Source organism: Schistocerca cancellata, chromosome 3 (genome assembly GCF_023864275.1).
Source record: "Schistocerca cancellata isolate TAMUIC-IGC-003103 chromosome 3, iqSchCanc2.1, whole genome shotgun sequence".
NCBI classification, from domain to species: Eukaryota; Metazoa; Arthropoda; class Insecta; order Orthoptera; family Acrididae; genus Schistocerca; species Schistocerca cancellata.
Genome location: NC_064628.1, coordinates 243,448,054 through 243,467,557, shown reverse-complemented (window position 1 = coordinate 243,467,557; position 19,504 = coordinate 243,448,054). Strand labels below are relative to the sequence as shown.

Below are 19,504 nucleotides of genomic sequence, written 5' to 3'. Positions count from 1 at the left end.
GCAGCGGTAGGTCTGGTAGTGAACAGGAAAACAGCAAAAAAATGGTTCAAATGGCTCTGAGCACTATGGGACTTACCATCTGGGGTCATCAGTCCCCTAGAACTTAGAACTACTTAAACCTAACTAACCTAAGGACATCACACACATCCATGCCCGAGGCAGGATTCGAACCTGCGACCGTAGCGGTCGCGCGGTTCGAGACTGTAGCGCCTAGAACAGCTTGGCCACACCGGCCGGCGGAAAACAGCAGTGCAGCTAAGCTACTATGAACGGCATAGTGAGTGCATTACAGTAGCCAAGATAAACAGGAAGCTGACACCAACCACAGCAATGCAAATTTATATTCGTACTAGCTCAGCGTGTTGTGTGATGCCCTTAGGTTAGTTAGGTTTAAGTAGTTCTAAGTTCTAGAGGACTGATGACCATAGATGTTAAGTCCCATAGTGCTCAGAGCCATTTGAACCATTTGAACTAGCTCAGCATACGATGCAGAGACTGAAGAAATGAATGATGAGATAAAATCAATTATTCATCTAGTTAAGGGAGACGAAAATTGATATGTGACGGAGGAATGGAATTCGATAGTGTGAAAAATAAGCCAAGGAAAAATTGTAGGTGAATGTGGACTGAGGGATAGAAATGAGTGAGGAAGCCGCCTGCTAGGATGTTGCACGGAGCGTAATTTAATCATCGCTAAAAGTTGATTTCAAGAATCGTGCAAGAAGATCGTGCACGTGGAAGAGACTTGGAGACTCTGGAAGATTTCAGTTTCATTATATAATTGTAAGGCAGAGATTTCGCAACAAGATTTGAAACTGTAAAACATTTCCAGGGGCAGATGTGGACTCTGACTATAATTTATTGCTTATGAACTGTATATTACAACTGAAGAAATTGCAAAAAAGAGATGGCACCTGGATACGTTGAAAGAACCAGAGGTCGTTGTGAGTTTCAGATGGACCATTAGGAAAGAGCTGACTGAATGACTGAAACACTGGAAAGGAATGCAGAAGAAGGCGAATGGGTACCTCTGGGAGATTACATACTGATTGCAGCAGAGGATCTAATGGATGAAGAGCCAAGGAGAAATCCTTGGATATCACAGGACATACTGAATTTAACTGGTGAAATGAGAGAATATATATATATATATATATATATATATATATATATATATATATATATATATATATATATATAAAACGAGGCAGGCAAAAGGGAACATACACGTTTAATAATGAGACTGACAAGTGTGCAAAATGGCTAAGCAGAAATGACTAGAGGCCAAATGCAAGCCTATGGAAGTATACATAAGTAGGGGAAAGGTAGATACCGACCACAGGAAAATTAAAGAGGCCTTTGGAGAAAAGAAAAGTAGCTGTATGAAGATCAAGAGCTCAGATGGAGTACTAAGCAAATAAGGGAAAGCTTAAAGGTGGAAAGAGTACGTAGAGGAGCTCTACAAGGGAAATCAAGTTAGTATTACAGAAAGGGCAGAAGACGTATTTGAGATGAGAGATATAACATCGCGAGAAGAGTTTGACAGAGGTCTGAAAGATTTAAGTCGAATCAAGGCCCTTGGAGTAGACGACATTCCGTCAGAACTGCTGATATCTGTGGCAGAGCCAGTCATGACAAAAACATTGTACCTGCTGTGCAAGATGTATGAGACAGACAAAATATTCTCGAACTTCAAGAATAATGTAATAATTCTAATTCCGAAAAAAGCAGGTGGTGACATGTGTGAATATTACTGATTTTCGAGTTGAATAAGTCTTCACTGTAAAATACTGATACGAATTATTTACGGAAGAATGAAAAAAGTGGTGGACGGCCACTTGGGGGAAGAACAGTTTACATTACGGACAAATATTCCTACATTTCTTCGGAATCCAGTAATCTGAGCAATACTGGTCCTACGACTCCTCTTAGAAGATAGTTTATGGAAAGACAGACCTACGTTTACAGAAATTGTAGACTTATAGTACGTTATTGACTGGACTACACTCTTTGAAATTCTTAAGTTAATAAGGGTAAAGTACAGAGACCGAAAGGTTATTTACAACTTGTATAAATGACAGTTATAAGAGTCGAGGGGCATGAAAGGGAGGATGTGGTTGAGGAGTGAGTGAGACAGGGTTATCCCAAGGTTATTCAGTCTGTAGGGTATACTGGGTATGGTTGTGACAATAATTTTCATTTGATTCCCTATATTGTTGTTACTATGCGAGTTAGATGGAGTAAAAATGTTTTTTATAGTACAGTGTACATTTGTGTAAATGAAAATATTAAAATTTTGTCGCTAGTTACAATGGTTATCTCATAGGAGCAAATTAGAAAAAAAATGAAAAATGTCACAACCGACCACACGCCAGGGGCGGTTTTGACAGTACCTGGGGTCGGTAGTGACACGTTAAATATTGCGTCAAAATAATATAAAATCAGTTTTGTTGCAACTAATATCTAACATAATAGCAACATAATCTTCTTCTGTAAAAACTTAACTTTTATGCAACAAAAGAAATATAATCTTGGAACACTTTAATAGCTTGTAATTAATAAGGAACTCAAGCATCTATAGCTGTTATTATAACAGTCATCATATTACAATCAGCAAAAGAATTTAACTAAAATATCAAACTATACAATATAATGTGTTGAAATACAAAACATATAAATAAATAGGCATTTTGAAAACCAGTGAAACAAAAATCTTAAAATGTCTTATTCAAGGAAAATCTAAGCATTTGTGTAAGTATGATCACAAAAAAACAAAGAACAGTAGAAATATAAGGTTGATTCTTAGTTCTAAAAGTGCAAAAGTACAACACTGAGATCTAGTCTGACTCATCACAGTTATGACAAATGTAAAACCGACTGCCACTGCGCACTGTAAGTGGGACCAGAGCTCACATTTTCCTTGACATTTTATCCATTTTTCGCCAGGCCTACTTTTTGAATATGGGCCTAAGCAAACCAGACAGAAATAATCTTCTTCATCCGATGACGATGGTGGTATCTTCCTTTTCTTTGCTTTGTTTTTTCCTTTTACTTTATTTATTGCTCTTGATTCAGTAAGATGTTTCTTTACCTGCTGAGCCTTCAATCGTTTTTCTTTATCGTCATGTTCTTGCCTAACTGCCTCTTTTTCAGGAGTGTCTGTATAAATGGTTGACTTTTTATTTCTGGAACCTCTTGTTTTTCTTTGCGGAGCCTTAGGAAAAGGCCGAACAATTTCAGGCGAGAAAACAGGTGGAGTGGCTGAGAATGATGCAGTTAGCTCAATACTACTTGAACTTGGGATTGAAGATTCGCATAATAAAGAAGCTAAAAGTGGCTCCAATTCATCATTGCGTTCAGGATTGTTCTCTCCAGAGTCAGGTCTTTCTATTTCAGTCGATGGTGTAGAGCCAAATTCTTGTGTTAAAAACTGTGGTATTTCATTGTTAACTCCAGCATTGTTTTTCCCAGTCTCAGGGTTCGGTGTGTGCATTTCAAGAGATGGTGTTGCACAAGTGTTCTTTTCTGTGTCAAGGTTTGCTCTGTCCGTAACAAAGGAAGATGCAAAGTTAGTTTCTTGAAATACATTGCGATTATAGGGGTGAATACCAGTTTTGCAAAAACAAGCCTGAATGTTCGATTGTGCGAAAGCCAGAGGCATAGTAGTTTTGATAATACCTGGTATATCGTAGATTGTCATTGTTTTTCCAGGGTGACTCCGCATCCAGCCATCACAAGCAGTATTTATAGCTTTCTTGAAGGGTGAAAGCAATGTGATTCCATTTTCTTTACATAAATCCAGTGTGTTGATGTGGATGTGTGAGGAATGGTTATCCAGCAATAGCAACACTTTATGCGTTTGAGAAGCATTAGAGAATTTCTTAAAATGTTGGAGAAATACTAAGAACGATTCATCTTGCATCCATCCTGAAGGATTTGCAGTCTCAATTGATCCTACAGGCCCATCCCTAACAAAATGCTCACGATAACGAACCCGTGGAAATATAAATAGAGGAGGCATAGTATTCCCCAAGGCATTTGCTGCAAAAGCAACTGTGACTAATGTGCCTCGCTCAGCTGAAGTAAGAGCTCCCACTTGGCGTACCCCACGTCTTGCTACTACCTTGTCAGGTTTTTGGACAGTAGTGACGCCTGTTTCGTCAAAATTGTATATATTCTGTGGTTCATATTTCTGTCTGTCCATAACAGTTTGCAAATTGTCATAAAAAGCTTTTATATTTGTTTTATTAAAGCTCGTTGCTCTTGAAAGGCTAGTTGCTTGAGCTACGCGAACAGAGAGTGAAGGATTTCTATTCATGAATGAACGAAACCATTTCTCGCCAGCCATCTCATTCTCGAGCCAAGTAGCAGGTCGCTTCAGATTCTATTTAGTACTAAGTTCGAAAGCTAGCTTCCGCACCTCTTTCGGAGAAAGGCCAAAATATATTTCTGCGCATCGTGTTACATAAATTGCCAGCTGATGTTCCTGCTCCTCAGAGAACACTTTATTATGTGCGACATATCCCGTGCTGACGCTGTCTTCATTGTGGCCTGCAGTGACTCCATCGCGTTTACGAATGTATCGTAGCAAAGACATGCGATTAACTTCGTGCATTTCCACGGCTCTGCGTTAGAACTCCCGTTTTTCACTTCTTGATAAGCGTCTTCATATTTTGTAATGCCACACTGCCCTCTGTCAGTCTTCCTCAACCTCTTTCTGGGCATCTAGAAAAAAATAATTATCTTAGTGTCACAACGGTACCCAGAAAATATGTCACAACCGTACGCTTAAAACATGTCACAACTGTACCCAGAAAATATGTCACAACCGTACCCAACGCACTCCTCCACAAGAAAAACATCGCAATGGCAATACAAAATTTTCTACGTGCGAAGTAATCATTGATATTAAACTACTAGTGTTTAACGTTAAACGAGAAGAAACTCTCATTACTTTATCAGTACACATATAGCAACAATCATTAAAAGAAATGGAATCAAGAAACTTACTTTTGACTGTTGAAAAGTAATGTAGACCGCTGCTAGCGTTATTGTCGCGCGACGGCTGACGCAATACTGTGACACAAGTCCAGACAGGCACGCCGCTTTTGTCTCTACATCTACATCTACATCTATACTCCGCGAGCCACCTTACGGTGTGTGGCGGAGGGTACTTATTGTACCACTATCTGATCCCCCCTTCCCTGTTCCATTCACGAATTGTGCGTGGGAAGAACGACTGCTTGTAAGTCTCCGTATTTGCTCTAATTTCTCGGATCTTTTCGTTGTGATCATTACGCGAGATATATGTGGGCGGTAGTAATATGTTGCCCATCTCTTCCCTGAATGTGCTCTCTCGTAATTTCGATAATAAACCTCTCCGTATTGCGTAACGCCTTTCTTGAAGTGTCCGCCACTGGAGCTTGTTCAGCATCTCCGTAACGCTCTCGCGCTGACTAAATGTCCCCATGACGAATCGCGCTGCTTTTCGCTGGATCATGTCTATCTCTTCTATTAATCCAACCTGGTAAGGGTCCCATACTGATGAGCAATACTCAAGAATCGGACGAACAAGCGTTTTGTAAGCTACTTCTTTCGTCGATGAGTCACATTTTCTTAGAATTCTTCCTATGAATCTCAACCTGGCGCCTGCTTTTCCCACTATTTGTTTTATGTGATCATTCCACTTCAGATCGCTCCGGATAGTAACTCCTAAGTATTTTACGGTCGTTACCGCTTCCAATGATTTACCACCTATGGCATAATCGTACTGGAATGGATTTCTGCCCCTATGTATGCGCATTATATTACATTTATCTACGTTTAGGGAAAGCTGCCAGCTGTCGCACCATGCATTAATCCTCTGCAGGTCTTCCTGGAGTACGTACGAGTCTTCTGATGTTGCTACTTTCTTGTAGACAACCGTGTCATCTGCAAATAGCCTCACGGAGCTACCGATGTTGTCAACTAAGTCATTTATGTATATTGTAAACAATAAAGGTCCTATCACGCTTCCTTGCGGTACTCCCGAAATTACCTCTACATCTGCAGATTTTGAACCGTTAAGAATGACATGTTGAGTTCTTTCTTCTAGGAAATCCTGAATCCAATCACAAACCTGGTCCGATATTCCGTAAGCTCGTATTTTTTTCATTAAACGTAAGTGCGGAACCGTATCAAATGCCTTCCTGAAGTCCAGGAATACGGCATCAATCTGCTCGCCAGTGTCTACGGCACTGTGAATTTCTTGGGCAAATAGGGCGAGCTGAGTTTCACATGATCTCTGTTTGCGGAATCCATGTTATTCTTTATTGTTTGGCTAATATGGCGACTGTCACAGCCGTACCCTGGCACAACCGTACCCAGTCTACCCTACTGGAGAAGAACTTACAGTTCAGAGAAAAGGAATAAAAAGTTTGATGTTTTCCAATGATATTGTAATTCTGTCAGAGCAGCAAAGACCTTGGAAGAGCAGCTGAAAGGAATGAACAGTCTTGAAAGGAGGATATAAGATTACCATCAACGCCGGCCGCTGATGGCCGAGCGGTTCTAGGCATTACAGTCTGGAACCGCGCGACCGCTACGGTCGCAAGTTCGAATCCTGCCTCGGGCATGGATGTGTGTGATGTCCTTAGGTTAGTTAGGTTTAAGTAGTTTTAAGTTCTAGGGGACTGATGACCACAAAAGTTAAGTCCCATAGTGCTCAGAGCCATTTTTTACCATCAACGAAAGAAAAAAAGGATAATGGAATGTGGTCGAATTAAATCAGTTGATGCTGAGGGCATTAGATTAGGAAATGAGACAAAGTAGTAGATGAGTTTTGTTATTTGGGCAGCAAAATAACTGATGATGGCCAAAGGATATAAAATGTAGAGCGGCAATGGCAAGAGAAGCGTTTCCGAAGACATCGAATACAGATCTACGTATTACGAACTCCTTCCTGAAATTTTTGTATGGAGTGTAGGCATGTATGAAAGTGAAACATGGACGATACACAGTTTGGACAAAAAGAGATTGGAAGTGTTTGAAATGTGGTGCTACAGAAGAATGCTGGCCGATAGATGGGTGGATCACGTATTTAATGATGAGACACTGAACAGAATTTGAGAGAAAAGAAATTTGTGTCACAACTTGCTTAAAAGTAGGCATCGGTTGAGAGGACACTTTCTGAGACATCAAGAGATTAAAACCGTGTGCTGGACTGAGACTCGAGTCCTGGTTCGGTATACAGTTTTAATCTGTCATGTGCATACTCTGCATACTCTGCTGCAGAGTGTAAGAGTCATTTTCTTAACATTTGATTTTCAAACATGCAAAGTTTCTATCTTGCTGGTTTCCATTCGATGCTGTTTGTGACAGGAGCCACAGGAACGTTCGAAGGCGCCCTTTATTCACTTCCAACCACTTCAAGTCAGTAGTCATACCCATATGTCCAACTGAACGCTACACAACGTGAGTTTCTCGCTTTAATGAGATCCGCCTTCAACAGGGGGACACCATGCTTACAGCACACAGGTATTCGTATCTTCCAAAAAAGTACACACATTATGTGCAAATGCGCAGTCCTGTAAAAATTTAAGGATTCTAGCCAAACATCTAACAGTATTCTTACTTTTCATGTCGTATAGTGCCGAAATCATACTAACAAATGTGCAAAACTGTCGTCGTTCTCCTTTTCTTTGTCAATGATAGACAAATGAAGCCAGTTCAAAACTGCACGAATATTTTTCCTGGAGGCATGAAGTTGGTAGTTTTTGTGAGACTTTTGTCCTCCCCCTCCCCCAGGCCCCCAGTGGAGTCAACAAGAAGTTAACCTGCACCACCTTTTGTTGTTGATCCGGTTAAAAGAAATTGTTTTCTTTTTTTTTCAGGAATGAACATGGGTGGCTCAAGTAATGTCTCCACATTATTTCCCGATGCTCTTATAAAACTGCCTACTACTATATTCATTAGGAATATCGCAAATCAGCAGGAAACTGTACCCTACGTGAAATTCCAAGCATTAGTTAGGTAGTTAGTTGGTTAGTTAGTTGTATATTGCATAGATCATTTGAACGTTCCTTTTATCGAAATGATGTAGAACGACTCAGTTCACAGGATGTATGTAAACGATTAGTGTTAACATTAATCAACCCATTATTATTATTGTTCTACTCATGCGGCTACACTTAATTTTATTTTATTTTTTTGCTTTTTTTTTACTGGTTACCAGTTTTTAAGCAGAAGTTCGTCAATGGTATCGTAGGAGATGTTTAGGAGCAATCATTTTAAACTAAATTTAAAACTTGCTTCGCTACATATCAGACATTTTAAGTTATTGAGCAAGTAAACAAAAATTTTTGTTGCTGCATATTTAACTCGTTTGTGAGCCACTGAAAGCTTTAATAATGGGTAACAAAGGTCATTTATCCCTCTAGTGTTGTAGATATAGATATCTCTGTTCTTCTCAAATTGTAATGTATTAGTTATGACGAATTTCGTTAGCGAATACATGTAATGTGACGGCGCCGTTAAAATGCCCAGCTCCTTGAAGAGGTACCTACACGACTACTGTGGTGAACACCACATGTTAGTCTTACTGCTCACTTTTGTGCAATCAGTGCTTTCTTCCTAGGTGATGGGTTACCCTAGTAAATTACCCCGTGAGATATTATTGAGTGGAAATATGCTAAATATGTCAGGAGGTGGATGCATTTGTTTCCAAGAGTAGCAATTATATGAAGAGAAAAAGTAGCTGAAATTAATTGTTTGTGAGAATAAGTAATATACTTCTTCATTTTCAAGTCGAAGAGAAGAGTGTCGTTACAGTCTTATCACAAGCTCATATTGGACAAAATTAAGAACGAAAATCGGCCGTTTGCTTAATAGAGATCCGTATCTTTCTCTTATTATTAGCTGGCCCTTGTGGCCGAGCGGTTCTAGGCGCTTCAGTCCGGAACCGCGCTGCTGCTACGGTCGCAGGTTCGAATCCTGCCTCGGACATGGATGTGTGTGATCTCCCTAGGTTAGTTAGGTTTAAGTAGTTCTAAGTCTAGTGGACTGGTGACTTCAGATGGTAAGTCCCATAGTCCTCAGAGCCATTTGAAGCCGTCTACGGGAAGTTAACTCCACTTCTATTCTACTACTATTTATTTATTGTAAACAAACGTTAGTAGAAAAACTGCAACCGTGTGCTTTTCGCTCTTCAACATATTCGTACAGCCTCGCCCATCCTCGCCCCGCCGTCTTTCGTAAGTGCGCCACAGACATCTGAAGAACGCCAACTGCAAAAAAACTGTGATCCGCTTTATTAGGCATATTCCTACTAGAAAAAGGAAGAAACGTCACATCGGTATCGGGGTTATCAGTAACGGTGGGCAGACTCAGTTCCTCTAGGGCTTCGGGTGGGGCCTGCCCGGTCCCGGCAAAGAAATCACGCACGAATTAGTCTGGACGGCGATTCGACCCCCACTGCATTCGGTTGCGAGTGCAGTGTTGAATAGTAACTCGTCATTGAACAACGAAGTGTTTAGAGCACAGAAGCATATAATAAGGCTCTGAGCACTATGGGACTTAACATCTATGGTCATCAGTCCCCTAGAAGTTAGAACTACTTAAACCTAACTAACCTAAGGACATCACACACATCCATGCCCGAGGCAGGATTCGAATCTGCGACCGTAGCAGTCGCGCGGCTCCGGACTGAGCGCCTAGAACCGATATAACAAGGATAACATGTGATGTTCACTCTAAAACCTCTTGTCTACAGCTCTTTAAACATTTTAGCATAGTTACAGCGTCCTCACAGAGCATTTATTCCATTATAAAGCTTGTTGCCAACAATCAACCGCTCTTTTAAAACAACAAAAAAATTAGTAAATATAATTCTATAATGAGAAATGATGAAGTCTGTCACTTGGCCTCAATGTGACACTGAGAGGAGTGAGGTATTCAGCCATAAAAAATCTTTGACCACCTACTCAGTGATGTAAGAAATTTAATGGATAATAAAATTAACTCAAACACAAACTGGGATTACATGTGGAGCACAACACCTTCTACTTAGCAGAAGAATATCTGAGTATGCAGAAGTATGACTATGTGTGTGTGTGTCTGTGTGTGTGCACAGATGGGAGGGAGAGGTGTCTGGTGTGTGTGTGTGGGGGGGGGGGGGGGGAAGGGAATACAAGAGAGGGATAAATTGAAGTTAAGTGTAAATCACTGTACAAATTTAACTGAAAAGCATGTTGCCTTATTTTCCGCTGAGAAATAATAATCGTAAGACTGATGTCTTAGCGAGGGATCTCAGTCAAGACGTTCTGAACATGAAAAAAACCGAGGTGATGGAAGTCATGGGATACCTCCTAATATCTTGTTGGACATCCTTTTACCCGGAGTATTGCAGGAACTCGACGTGGCAAATACTCAACAATCGTTGGAAGTTACTTGTAGGAATAGTGAGCCATGCTGCTTCAACAGCTGTCCATAATTGCGAAAGTGCTGCCGGTTCAGAATTTTGTACAGTAACGGACCTTTCGATTACGTGCAATGAGTGTTCCATGGGTTTCAGATCGGGCGACCTGGGTGGCCAAATCATTCGCTCGAAATGTCCAGAGTATCCTTCAAATCAATTGCGAACAACTGTGGTCCAGTGACATGGCACATTGCCATCCATAAAAATTCCATCGTTGTTTGGGAACATGAAGTCCATGAATGGCTGCAAACGGTCTCCTTGTAGCCGAACAGAACCATTTCCAGTCAACAATCGGTTCATTTGGACGAGAGGATCCAGTCCTTTGCATGTAAACTCTGCCCATACCATTAAGGAGCCACCACCAGTTTGCACAGTACCCTGTTGACACCTTGGGTACATGGCTTTGTGGGGTGTGCCTCACACTCTAATCCTCCCATCGTGATGACTGGGTGTTGTGTGCTGTCCTTAGGTTAGTTAGGTTTAAGTAGTTCTAAATTCTAGGGGACTGATGACCATCGATGTTAAGTCCCATAGTGCTCAGAGCCATTTTTGAACCAATCCTCCCATCAACTCTTAGCCACTGAAATTGGGACTCATTTGACCAGGCCACGTTTTTTCAGTCTTCTAGGGTCCAAATGACATGGTAGCGAACCAAGGAGAGACGCCGCTGGCGATGTTCTGTTAGCAAAGGCACTTGCGTCTAGAGCTCTGCATTTCGATGAAAACAATCGCTCGAGCATTTACCACTTCGTGCCGCTGCTCGACGGCTGGGAAAGGCCCACGCTGCGATACGGCCGTGGCCGTCTAATGCACCATGTGGCCGGTTGTCCTCCAGCTCTCGGTTATCGGTTGGACTGTCGAGCACTGCCGGGCGCTCGAGCGTACTCACAATCTCGGCCGGTGACAGTACAACCGCCGTGCGCTCTACAGTATCGAATCGCATTAGAAACCGTGTGTAAACGCAGTTGACGACCTGGCTTTGAGCAGCGTAGACAGCGTTATGGATAAACCACGTATTGGTCGTAAACGTTCTATTCATGAAACGAAGAGAAGTATTATGGAGAGAATTAGGAGCGACTCATTAGTCCTGAAGAAGAAATACATGTCGGAATAGGAGGCGAAAAGTGAAGCTTGGAAATCGTTTGCACTTGTAGTGGATCCCGTCACGCAGGCTTCTGCTGGTTTCGTGCAATGTACCACATGTCATACTATACTTTCTTACCAGTCAAGCACAACAGGTATGATTCGGCACTGCAAAAGTAAATGCGGAGCAGAAGTCCACCGGTCACTTGCAGTACCAAGTAGCATAAAGAAAGTTGTTGTTGATAGGTTGGTCGATATGAGTGGAATAGATTTGCTACCGTTAAATACTTGAAGTAAGATTGGCTTCAAGAATTATTCGCAGGAGCTCATCAATGTTGGCGCCACTTACGGCAAAGTCAGTATAGAAGATGTTCTTCCGCACCCTACCACTGTATCGCGGCATATTAAAGAAAAGGCAGACAAAATACGGGTGACAATGGTGCCCAAGCTAATATGTGCCTTGAAGAATAAAATGTGCACTTTAGACGCTGATCTGTGGTCTGATAACTGCAAGAAGAGAAATTTTTTGACTGTGACGTCTCATTATGAGAATGATGAGTGTCTGCTAGAAACGCTTGTTTTGATAACAACCGAGTTTCCGGACGTACGTAAGACAGGAGAGAACATACGGCACGAAATCGAAGAGCGGATGCTTCAGTTGGGAATTAACAAGAATGATCTTACGAAATGTTACTTTGTCATCGACCAAGGAGCTAATATGAAGAAGGCACTTGAGTCTTACGACCGTTTGCCTTGCTTTGACCACTGCTTGATGACTGCGCTTCGTCACACATTTCAAGAGACGTTTTTAGAAGACGAAGCCCCTGAAATCCTGTCGCGCCTACTATCAGCAAGAGCTATAGTAGGCTATTTGAAGAGATCGGGTCACTCGGGGCGTCTGCGGCACTCTGTGAAGCAAGAAGCTGTAACTCGGTGGAACAGTATTCTGTTAATGCTCAATTCCATCATAAGTCAAATCGACGATATTCGAGATCTACTAGAATCCCGAGGGCAATCGACACTCTTAGAAACCTTCCAAGAAGGGTGCGCGCGAGACGTTGTCGCTTTTTTAACCCCCTTTAAAGAAGCGAGTTTGGATTTGGAAACTGCAAAGATAACAACGCTGGAACGTTTGCTGCCGTGGTACAAGAGTCTGTTACATCATTGTGAACCAATAGACAGTGACAATGAGGTAACAACACTTTCTACAGGTTACGATCCTTTATACAACTGTTGAATTATCAGAGTGCAGTTATGTATATTGGGTTTCCTTTTCAGCTCATGGCGAAAATAAAAAGGAAAGCAGCATACTTCATCACAGAGAAGTGCAAAATTGAGGCTATCCATTACGTTGCCACTGTTCTATGGCCATCACGGCGTCATTTGAAGAAACTCACAGCAGACGAAAAGCAAGCAGCGTATGCTGAAGTTCGACGATTGTACTCGGAACTGCCCATAAATGGTAAGGTTCATTCACTGAAACCAATTAGTAAACGAGTGTTTGTTTGTCTCATCTGCCATCTTTCGTTAGATCAACATTTATTACGTCTACAGGGTGATATTTGGGAAAGGTTTCGCAGCTTAAACATTCCACAACGCGTTTTGATGTAATTTGTGCGTAAATATAGTCGTTTAGTAAACAGTAATTCTAACCACGGTGTATACATATTTGAAGGTGACAGGAATATCTTACGGATGTTTTCATTCATGTTTAGAGTTCATTCAAGCAAATAGTGACCAAGTTTTTCCCATGAAAAAGTCCAGGATGGACTGGAGTTCGGATGAGGACGACGAAGATGGACACACAGTTACTACCAATGAACTCGACAAGTACCTTTTGCTCTCCAAATCCGACTGTAGCTGTGCCGAAGGACAAATTTTGCAGTGGTGGAAAACGCACGCGGGGTTATTCCCAAGGCCAGAAGAGTTCTCTGTATTCCTGCCACTAGTGCTGCCAGCGAGAGAAATTTTAGCCAGGCCGGTCACCTGCTGTCCAGCAAAAGATCCGTGCCTGGTATCAGAGAAGGTGAATGATCTCTTATTGATCCATCAAAATTACGTAAGTATTCACAACATACCACGTAGTCACAAGTAAGGAAACATTCCTCAAACTCTATAAATGTATGATTCCACTTTCATTGACTTCACAGGAAGAAGTTCAAACCGCCAGCTGTAGTAATAGCTCCAGAAACACAAATGACGCCAGTGTATCAGGGAGCACCAATGACGAAAAGCGAATTGTATAGTCATGATTGACTTGTAACGTTATTTACAGGTCATAATTTATTCAGAAATTAACGTTTGTGCAACAAAATTTCGTGAGTATTACTTTGAACTCCGTCATTCCTTCCCGATCCTGCATTCAATATTAGTACAACGTTTACGTGGCCGAGTTTGGAGATAGGCTACACATAGTCCACGATTAGACTACTGTGTTCCCTTTTGTCTACCGAACGTAACAAAATACTAAATACAGACATCACAGTTTTTAACGTTACAATTACTGGAATACGTGATAACCTCATAGGCGAAACTCCAGTAGTCTGCAAGATATTAACAAACATCAAATGTAACATATACAAGTGTATTATTTAGGTCATATAACTGGTAGTAAACAACGAAAGACATTTGCAAAAGAAATTAGTGAGTGGTTAATGTGAAGCGGTGGCCTCTGATCTCAAGGAAGGTGACGAAGCGCCGCTCGCTGGCACTGAGTCCACCGGTTACTGGCGATCGGCCGAGCGTTTGGCGCACTCGGCCGAGCGCTGGCGATCGGCTGCCCACAGCCGGCGGAAGAGGACGCTCGGCCGCGTACTCCCGAGAGTCAGAGGGGCGAGCGGGATTCGCCGGTAAAAATCAGAGATAATGCAGTCCATAATGTAGAGATAATGTAGTCCATCAACAAAGGAGGTGGCTTACAAAACACTCGTTCGACCTATACTTGAGTATTGCTCATCAGTGTGGGATCCGTACCAGATCGGGTTGACGGAGGAGATAGAGAAGATCCAAAGAAGAGCGGCGCGTTTCGTCACAGGGTTATTTGGTAACAGGGATAGCATTACGGAGATGTTTAACAAACTCAAGTGGCAGACTCTGCTAGAGAGGCGCTCTGCATCGCGGTGTAGCTTGCTCGCCAGGTTTCGAGAGGGTGCGTTTCTGGATGAGGTATCGAATATATTGCTTCCCCCTACTTATACCTCCCGAGGAGATCACGAATGTAAAATTAGGGAGATTAGAGCGCGCACAGAGGCTTTCAGACAGTCGTTCTTCCCGCGAACCATACGCGACTGGAACAGGAAAGGGAGGTAATGACAGTGGCACGTAAAGTGCCCTCCGCCACACACCGTTGGGTGGCTTGCGGAGTATAAATGTAGATGTAGATGTACCTGCGTCAGTCATCTGCTGCCATAGCCAATTAACGTAAATTTCGCACCACTGTCGTGACGGATATGTTCTTTGTACGTTCCACATTGATTTCTGCGGTTATTTCACGTAGTGTTACTTGCCTGTAAGCACTAACAACTCTACCCAAACGCCGCTGCTCTCGGTCGTTTAGTGCCACTGCGTTGTCCGTGGTGAGAAGTAATGCCCGAAATTTGGTATTCTCGGCACCCTTTCGACACTGTGGAGCTTGTAAATCGATTTCCCTAATGACTTTCTAAATGGAATGTCCCATGGGTCTTGCTCCAACTACTATTCCACGTTCAAATTCCTGTCGTGCGACTATATCAAAGACGGTAACCTTTACATATGAATCAACTGAGTATAAATGACAGCTCCGCTAATTAACTGTCTTTTTATACCTTGTGTACACGATACTGCCGCAGTCTGTGTACGTGCATATCGCTGTCCCGTACCTTCTGTCACCTCAGGTATATCAGTAAGCCGCAATCCTGGAAGCCGATAGCAGCTGCTCGCTACCTATCTAACGACCTCCAGGGGCACCAAAAACTATGGTTTTCATTATTTCGCGCAGCTATTGACCGAATTTAAAGATTAAAAATGCTCTCATAATCGACTCATTAAGAGATATGATCTTATTTGTAATATGTAACGCAATTAGACAAGTATTATAGTTGTAAACTGTGTGTCTGTCTCGAGGCATGCTGATGACTCGCAAATGCCAGGACTGTATTCGTTCAAATGGCTCTGAGCGCTATGCTACTTAACTTCTGAGGTCATCAGTCGCCTAGAACTTAGAACTAATTAAACCTAACTAACCTAAGGACATCACACACATCCATGCCCGAGGCAGGATTCGAACCTGCAACCGTAGCGGTCGCTCGGTTCCAGACTGTAGCGCCCAGAACCGCACGGCCACTCCGGCCGGCAGGATCGTATTCCTCCACTTTGAGAATGAGAGCACTTAGCGACTTCCAACAAACTTTACATACATTTGAAATCCTTTACGAAACTTTTTCTCCCTGACAGCGCCCTTTAAGTGATTAAATGAAAGAATTTCATCGCTTAATACATTTTCGTTGTTCATGCAGTAAAACTGCAACATGAGACATGACGTTTTAATTTGCTGCTCCTTGACTATTAATTCTATTCGCAACACAGTTGACAGACAGTACCTGTATACACCACTGAATACACTCGCAAAATTATATCATTGCACGACACATAGTTCAGGAAATGCGTGAAAAACTTGTTTTTCTTTAGAACGGCCCGAAAATTACCCGGACTATATTTATCCAGTGATTCACAATGGGGGCACTTGGAGAGTTCTTCAAACTTCAAGCATAAGTTCAAGCATTTTCCAAAATTTCTCTCACTTACAAGCTTAAAGTAAAGTTTAACAGATAAACTGATTTGTAATTAGACGTTTGAAGCTGTTTTGAGCATGGGAGTTCGATGCCAGGATTCAAATTAAGAGCAACTGCTAGCACGAGTTACTTGGATGTAAATATTGTCTATACAGCGAGGTTTCTTAAATCCTCCGGTCCATATTGTAGACGAGCTGGGCTCCTTTCGGAGTATGCTGATACAACAGCTCTAATCTTGGCAATCAACACAACGGCTCGCTAATCGAAAAGTTACGCAGGTCACAACAATACTCAAGAAAGGAAAAGGAGTAATCCGCTGATTTACACACGCATATCACTAACGTCCATTTCAAATTGGATTTTGGAGCATATACTGTGTTCCAACATCATAAATTACCACAAAGAAAACGATTTATTGACGAACAGCCGACAAGAATTCAGAAAATATCGTTCTCATGAAACGCAACTGGTTTATAATTCTCACGAAGTAATGTGATAGCCACAGGGGATGTCAAATTGATTCCATATTTTTAGGTTTCCAGAAGTTTTTTGACATTGTTCCTCATAGCCGACTTCTAATCGAATTGCTTGCAGACGGAGTATCGTCTGAGTTGTGCAGCTGGATTCGTTACTTCCTGCCAGAAAGGTCAGGGCGAAACGCATCAGTAAAGCCGATGTAATATCTGGCGTTCGCCAAGGAAGTGTTACAGGTCCCCTGCTGTTCCTAGCCTATGTAAATGATTTAGGAGCAATATGAAGCCGGCTGCTGTGGCCGAGCGGTTCTAGGCACTTCAGTCCGGAACCGCGCAGCTGCTACGGTCGCAGGTTCGAATCCTGCCTCGGGCATGGATGTGTGTGATGTCCTTAGGTTAGTTAGGTTTAAGTAGTTCTAAGGGGACTGATGACCGCAGATGTTAAGTCCGATAGTGCTTAGAGCCATTAGAGCAATATGAACAGCCCTCTTAGATTGTTTGCATATGACACTGTCATTCACCTCCTTGTAAAATCGTCAGATTATCAAAACCAACTGCAAAATGATTTAGACAAGATATGTGCATTGTGTGGAAAGTGGCAATTGACTCTAAATAATGAAAAGTATGAAGTCATCCACGGAAGTAGTAAAAGACATCCGATAAATCAGATAAATCAGACAAATCTAAAGGCTGTAAACTCAGCTAAATACTCAGGGTTACAGTTATCAATAACTTAAATTAAAACCGTCACATAAATAATGTTGTGGGGAAAGCAAACCAGAGACTCCGATTTGTTGGCAGAAAACTTAGAAAGTGCAACAGGTCTGCAAAAGAGACTGCTTGCACTACACTTGTCCAGCTTCTATTGGAGTACTGCTGAGCAGTGTGGGATCCGCATCAGATGAAACCGACAGAGTACATCGAAAACGTTCAAAGAAGGGGAGAGAGTGTCTCGGACATGGTACGTGAATTGAGATGGCAATAATTAAAACAAAGGCGTTTCTCGTTGCAACAGGATCGTAACATTAAATGTCAGTCACCATCTTTCTCCTCCGAATGTAAAAATATTTTGTTGGCGCCCACCTGCATAGGGAGAAATGATCATCATCATAAAATAAGAGGAATCAGACCTGACACGAAAATATTTAAGCGTTCGTTTTTATCACGCGCTGTTCAAGAGTAGAACGGTAGAGAAATACCTTGAAGGTGGTTCTATTATCCTCTGCCAGGCACTTAATTGTGAATTGCAGAGTAATCATGTAGACATAGATGTACTAGAAAACCTTACAGTTTAATATGGAATCTGATCTACGGTGCAACATCGTTATTTCTACACACACACACCGTCACACACACATATACACACACCACGCACACACAGCACTACCAAAATTGAACGTCGTCTTAAGCGCCAAATGCAAAATACTGGAACAAATACAGGAATCAAAAGCCCAACCATCCGATTTGCAGTGCAGCACCTTTACATGCGGCCACAAGAACTCGCAAAGTATTCGTCAGTCTTCAATTGTTTCAGCACATTACTCCGATAGGCGTTACCCTATTGGAAACGCTATTAACTTCCGGCATGAGAACTGTGTCTCTCTACAGCTGTAGTGTGACTTACAGATTGTCGATTCCGAGTATTGGAGCAATTTCATAATGTTTTCACATACGCACATTTTTGCGAAAGGTGAAAGTTACACCAGTTTCTAGAAAAAACCTTATTAGGTTGAACCGAGAATGGAATACCAGACTTTTACAATGGTGAACATTTTTCCACATACCCACTAATGTACAGATGCTCAGCAAGCTACATACCACGGCCGTCGTTGAGAACAACTGGAGAGCAACACGGCAGAACACTAGCTCTGGTTTGATGCCCGCTGCGGCAGTTCAAACGCTAAAAAGCGCGGACACGGGAAGTGACGTACCGTAATCCGTAGCGCGTGATAGCGTTGTTTGCCCCACCAAGCCGCTCTGTCAACAGCGGATTCTCTCTGACCTTCCTTATCCAACGTCACCTTGACGCTATCGCGTTTACTCCGTTGCCGGCATCTGAATATACGGTAGACAATGAGTCATGCCGCTGGCTTTTCTACACCGTTGCACCAAATCGCATATGGCGCGAGACTGCTAAAGCCCGGAAAAGGGCGTCCCTCTGGGGGTCACATGAGGCTACGTCACTTATCAGACACTTGGTATCTGAAGGGACGATACGGCCGCACAGTCTAACGGAACCTCGTATGAAGCAGTATATACGGCAATAAATTTTTGTTGTCGCTACTCTCAAGCGCGGACAGAAGACCCGAAACATCGTAATCCTGGAGCATTCATTTATCATTCATCAGCAGTGTGTTTCTACCTAAGGAGCAGTGGCATATATACATTCAGATTAAACATGTCCTATACAGAAGAGCGAAAGAACCGGTACACCCGCGTAACATCATTTAGGGCTCCCGCGAGCACGCAGAAATGCCGCAGCATGACGTGGCATGGACTCGACTAATATCTTAAGTAGTGCTGGAGGGAACTGACACCAGGAATCCTGCAGGGTTGCCATAAACCCGTAAGAGTGCGACGGGTGGAGATCTCATGTAAATAGCACGTTGCATGGCATCCCAGATACGCTCATTAATGTCCATGCCTGGAGAGTTAGGTGACCAGTGAAAGTGTTTTAACTCAGAAGAATGTTCCTGGAGCCTTTCTGTAGCAATTATGGACGTGTA

General features: G+C 42.4%; 1 protein-coding gene across 3 annotated transcripts in view; it reads right to left on the bottom strand.

The window, feature by feature from the left end:
* The window catches only part of LOC126174877 (ATP-dependent translocase ABCB1-like), a 263,560-nt gene that overhangs the window by 200,981 nt on the left and 43,075 nt on the right, over positions 1–19,504 (bottom strand). The window contains exon 1 of one of the 3 annotated variants that reach the window (XM_049921292.1): positions 18,597–18,700. The exons of the other annotated variants lie outside the window; for them this stretch is intronic. The gene's annotated coding sequence lies outside the window, so the exon portion shown is untranslated. Of the gene's footprint in view, positions 1–18,596; positions 18,701–19,504 lie in introns of those variants that run through there. 3 annotated transcript variants of the gene reach the window in all.